At 32.3% G+C, this 6,000-nt stretch overlaps 1 protein-coding gene across 2 annotated transcripts in view; it reads left to right on the top strand.

The window, feature by feature from the left end:
- Positions 1-441: 441 nt before the first annotated feature.
- The window catches only part of LOC129916936 (transmembrane and coiled-coil domains protein 2), a 71,578-nt gene continuing 66,019 nt past the window's right edge, over positions 442-6,000 (top strand). For both annotated transcript variants that reach the window (XM_055997192.1, XM_055997191.1), the window contains exon 1: positions 442-1,217. The gene's annotated coding sequence lies outside the window, so the exon portion shown is untranslated. The remainder of the gene's footprint in view (positions 1,218-6,000) is intronic.

The following is a 6,000-nucleotide window of genomic DNA, read 5'->3' as shown; positions in this document are numbered from 1 at the left end:
CATAATAATTAAATCGCAAAGCTTATTATGGTCAAAAAAGACGTGCAGTTTTTTCCCTGCAGCAAAATAAAATAACACGGGCTCTTATGGGAGAAAAATCTACATGCAGCGCAGAGCTGCATCATGTCTCTATTTCTAAAAAATACAAACTCGGAAGATAATATTACTTTTATTTATTTTGGACTTAGCTTTATTTGAACAAGTATGACTACGGACTTATGTTTATTTTAAATTTAACAACCATTCTTTTACCGCCATCTAGTTTTCAAAACAAATTTTTTCTCTTTTCGATTCTCGAATGCACCCATATTATAGCGAGTCTCTAGCCATAAGCCAATACAATCTAGCTATCTCCCTCTTTCACATTACTTTTTCTGTCAAAATATTTTTTTTTTGCAGCTCACCCACTTCAATTTTCCTACATTGGCCCGCAGTTGAAGAAAAATTTCATCGTTTAGCTTTGTTTTGCGTTTCTCTCCTCCGTGTGTGCACAAAAACTGTGTGTGTTATCCAAATATTCAAAAAAGAAAAAACAAAAACTAATTTAATCAAACGAAAAACTAACAAATTTACAAGTTTCCAATGTGAATAATAATATGCTAACAATCTTAACCATATAAATTTCTATTAAACCGTGTTTATATCCATCCTTAAAATCGTGTGATTATAGAAGGAGTATATATCCTGTGACTGTGTGGTGTGCCTAGAGGCTACAAAAAAAAAAAACGAAGCAAAAGAAAAAAAAAATCATTTTGCTTGCGTCTCTTCTCTATCATCTCTCTCTTCTCTGCACACACCCGGGTTTGCTTTTGCTACTCTTGCTTGCCCACCGTCATCCAACAACAACAGAAAAGAATTTGATTTATTTTACCCCCTTCCCCTCTCTTGTGAGTGTGTGTGTGTGTGCTTTTGCTCCTCGTTCATTCTTCTCATGTAAATCGTCGTCATTATTTGGCGTGGTGAATTACAACAACAAGAAAGAAAAAAAGTGAGTGTTTTTTTAGTGGTCAACAAATGGTGTGCCGATTAGAAAGAATTTTTACTAAAATATCCATGCCGAACAAAAATTGCTATTTTTTACAATATTTATGTCAGTGTTGTAAAAATAACCAACACCAACGTCACTATTTTTTAACGGAGCATTAAAGATATATCTACTCCTATTCTCTTGGGATATTTTTTTTTTGTTTGCTTCATCCTTTTTCCAAATTATACAGGTGAGTGGAAAATTTTAGAAGAAACTTTGCAAACTTTATTTGCAAACAAAATAAATACATACAAAAAATAAGCCAATAGAATACAAAGACATAATTTTAACTGGTTTTCTAACATCTTCATGATTTTTTATTAAACAATTTTGAGGGAAAATTTATGATTAGGAAGAAGAATTGAGGCTAAATGAGAATATACAGCGCATTAAAAAGTGGTGAAAATCGTTGAGAGAAAAAAAAACAACTATTTTTCTTTTTGTTTTTTTTTTTTAGTAAAAAAATAAAATAAAAATTGACAAAAAAATGAGCGAATGTTTTTAATTATTATTGTCTTCAGTTTAATATCAAATTGTCTAACAAAAAAAGAAAAAAAGAACTTTGATTGATGCAACGAGTGGCATTCTTCTGCTGCATCTCATCGAAAAGAAAGACAAAAAAAAAGAAAGAATCAGTTTATTGACTCCACCCAGTACTATGTTGTAAAAGAAACAAGGAAAAAGTATGAAATAATAAAAGAAAATTATACAAAAAAAAAAAGACAAAATTAAATTTCATGCGATAACACTCGCACACAACATAAACATAATAAATTTCTATAAAGAAAAAATGTTTGTTAATTTATTTAAATTGAATTAAATCACTGCGGGATGAATGTTGAATGATGAATGTTGTGTGTGCTTTTGATGAAATGATAAAAATCAAAATGAGAAGATCAGTCTCCTTTTACTTTGCTTGCAACGAATGAAATTATACAAAAAAAAAAAAAAAATGGAAAACTACCGCAAAATCAGCACTCAGTTGTTTGGTTACCTATATTTTTTTAGTTGTGTTCTCGTTGATTTAAGTAAAAGATGCTGGTAATTGTTCCCCTTCTCTCCACTCTCTTTTGCCTACTCTATTATTGACCTTATAATATTCATACACATTTTTTTGTATTCTTTTCTTTATTAATTTATTATTATTATTTGTTGGATTAAAAAGTAGCCTATTGTAGGTTGGTTGGTTTCGTTGGCCTGGGTTTTGGGTGGCCTCTTTATTTATTGACTTGACTGTGGTGTTGTTTCTTTGTTGTGTCGTGTTGAAAAATGGGTGGGACACGAGCAGGCTAAATTTGTGTTGTTCATAAAGGATCTTCAAGGCAAAATGTTAATTTTATAGAGTCAGCTGTGTTTAATGTGTGCTTGCTCATTACTTGTTTAAATTAGTGGTTTTACAAGTGGCATCATCACAATATACATAGGTATGTTGGAAACTAATAGTTACGTTCAATACATATTACTTTACATTTATTTACTTGTTGTTATACTTTAAATTAATTAACTTATTGATTTATAAATCAAGTTTGTTTTGTTATCATTTTCATTCTTAAATTATTTTCTCTAAATAAAGCTTGTTGAATATTTGTTCTTTAAAATAAAGATACTTTTATTTTGGTTGTACCTGCGGTACGGAATTAAAGATTTTTCAATAGATTATGAGACTTAATTGTACAACCGGAATAATTTAAAGAATATAATATTTAATTTTGAAATTGAGAAAATATTTTTACGAATCCAAAAATGTCTGATGTCATGAAAACCACCATTATGAAGCTAAATAATTCCAACTATGCTAATTGGAAGTTTAAAATGGAATTACTCTTACGAAAACAAAATTTATGGAAAAGAGTAATTTTGGAATCGAAGCCAAGTCCAATTGTTGCAAACGAAGTGGTTACCAACCAAGAACAAATTGATGTTTGGGAAGCTCTTGATGACGAAGCTAGAGGGACTATTGGTTTAAGCGTTGAAGATGATCAACTTGCTCTTATCAGAACAGAGACGACTGCAAAATCAACATGGAATGCTTTGAGAGCATACCATGAAAGAAATACTCTAACAAATCAGGTATTTCTAATGAGGTCAATTTGCTCTCTCAAACTAGAAGAAGGTGCTGATGCTAGAGCTCACATTAATAAAATGCAAGACTATTTTACAAAGTTAAGTGATATTGGGGAAGAAAGGCTTTCCGACAAATGGAGTGCTGCAATGTTGCTAAGTAGCTTACCTTTAAGTTACGATACTTTAATTACATCACTCGAATCAAGAAAAGAGGAAGATATAACTTTTGCCTTAGTACAACAAAGAGTTATTGCAGAATACGAACGACGTGTTTCTAAAATTGACAATTCAGCTGATACAGTTTTAAAAACTGTATCTAATGTCGTCGTATGTTATTTCTGTGGGAAGAAAGGCCATTTGAAGAAAAACTGTCTTAAATACAAGGAATGGCTTTCTAAGCAAAATTCAAGAACTGTACATAAAGTTAACACTGTTGAAGAATTCACCGAAACAGAAACCAATAAAGATGATAAAAGTCAAGATTTTTTATTCAATTTGGGTCGAACACAAAAATCTGGATGGATCATAGATTCAGGGGCAACTCGACATGTTGCAAAATTTTTTCACTGAAATAGACAAGACTTACAAGAGTTCAGTGGAACTTGCGAATTGTGATTCTACAGAAGTTCAAGGCATTGGGTCAGGATACTTTACACTTTTGAACGAAGATGGTAAAGTTTGTCAAGTAAGAGCGAAAGAAGTTTTATATGCACCTACTCTTACCGGAAACATGTTGTCTGTTAAGCAATTGACAAAAGAAGGCTTACGAGTTGAGTTTGACGACAAGATATGTGAAATCAAGTATTCAGGTAAACAAATTGGGGTTGCAGATGCAACTGGTTCTTTATATGTTTTAAGACAACATAATAAAATTTGTGCTGTGCTTGAACACAATGAAAATTGTATTCATCAGTTGCACAGAAGAATGGGTCACAGAAATCATGACGCCATTCGTAAAATGTTTAATAATGGGTCTATTAATGGACTTAGTATTGTTGATTGCAATATAAAAGAAGTATGTGAAGTTTGTTTGAAGGGAAAAATGACTCGCCTTCCATTTCCGAAAGAATCTAAAACCAAGTCGGTAAGATGTTTAGATTTAATTCACACAGACGTTTGTGGTCCAATGCAAACGGCCACTCAAGGTGGAAAGCGATACATGGTCACATTCATTGATGATTATTCAGCTTTCACCATTGTTCGTTTGATTAAATATAAAGATGAGGTTGAAGAAACCATCAAACATTTTATCGAATTTTGCAAAACGAAGTTTTCTTATAAACCAAAGGTAATAAGATCTGATCGAGGGGGTGAGTACACTGGAACAAATCTATCCAAGTATTTGAAGTCAGAAGGCATTCAACAACAGTTAACTGCAGCTTACAGTCCAGAACAAAATGGTAAAGCCGAGAGAAAGAACAGGACATTGGTAGAAATGGCACGTTGTATGTTGATTGATGCTGCTTTACCGAATACTTTTTGGGGAGAAGCGATATCAACTGCAAACTATATCCAAAACAGAGTCATAACAAAAACATCTGATAAGACACCATTTGAAATATGGAATGGCATTAAACCAGGTATTGATAGTTTTCAAATTTTTGGTTCTAAATGTTATGTTCATGTACCAGATGTCAAAAGACGAAAATTAGACAATAAAAGTAGCGAAGCGATATTTTTAGGCTATGATGATAGAACAAAAGCTTATAGATGTTATGATAAGGAAACACAAAAAGTTGTTATAAGTCGAGATGTTAGATTCTGCTCACCCAAATTTAAACCTAACAACAATGAAGTTTTAATCGATCTTTCAAGATTAAATCCAGACAAGTCCATCAATCAAGAAGATGTTACAATTCAGGAGGAGCTAGATCCTATCGAACAAGACGAACCAGATGAAAATATTGAAACGAAAACTAACACTGAAGAAGACAATCAGATTCAAAGACGTATTTCAAGTCGATCAAACAAAGGGGTGAAACCAAAACGTTTAATCGAAGAAATCAACACAACCAAAGAAGTTATTGAACCAAGTACTTACATAGAAGCAATAGAATCCGAAGAAAAAGAACAATGGCTTGCTGCAATGCAAGAAGAATTAGAATCTCATGAAGAAAATGGCACTTGGGACTTAGTTGATTTGCCAACTGGCAAAAAGGCAATTGGTGGAAAATGGGTTTTCAAGCTTAAGACAGGACTTGATGGTAAAATTCAAAGATATAAAGCCAGGTATGTTGCACAAGGGTTTTCACAAAAGTATGGTGAAGACTACGATGAAGTTTTTGCACCTGTCGTAATGCATACAACATTTAGAATTTTACTATCGGTCGCAGCCAAACAAAAATTGATTGTTTACCATCTAGATGCCAAAACTGCCTTTCTCAATGGAAAGTTAGAAGAAACAATCTACATGAGACCACCTCCCGGGTTTGAAGATGGTTCTAAGGTTTGTTTGCTAAGAAGAAGTATATATGGATTAAAACAAGCAGCTAGATCTTGGAATCATACCTTACATAAAGTACTAGAATATGACAAATTTCAACAAAGCTATAATGATCCATGCTTATACATGAAGAAAATTGATGATCAGCTTTGTTATCTAATTGTATATGTTGACGATCTAATTGTAGCATGTGAATCTATAGAACAAATGAAACAAATCGAAGAAAATTTGCAAAAACATTTCAAAATTCAAAATTTGGGGCCTATTAAACATTACCTAGGAATGGAAATTTCAAAAGACTCAAGTGGAAATTTTTCATTATGTCAGTCTAATTACATAAAGAAGATAGCTACAGACTTTGGAATGAAAGATGCAAAACCGGCCAGAACACCAATGGATACAAACTATTTCAAAACAGAATCTAATGATACATTTGAAGATAATACTCAATATAGACGTTTAATTG

Source organism: Episyrphus balteatus, chromosome 3 (genome assembly GCF_945859705.1).
Source record: "Episyrphus balteatus chromosome 3, idEpiBalt1.1, whole genome shotgun sequence".
Lineage (NCBI taxonomy): Eukaryota > Metazoa > Arthropoda > Insecta > Diptera > Syrphidae > Episyrphus > Episyrphus balteatus.
Note: the sequence above shows the minus strand (reverse complement) of the source record. Positions and strands in the feature narration are given on the sequence as shown.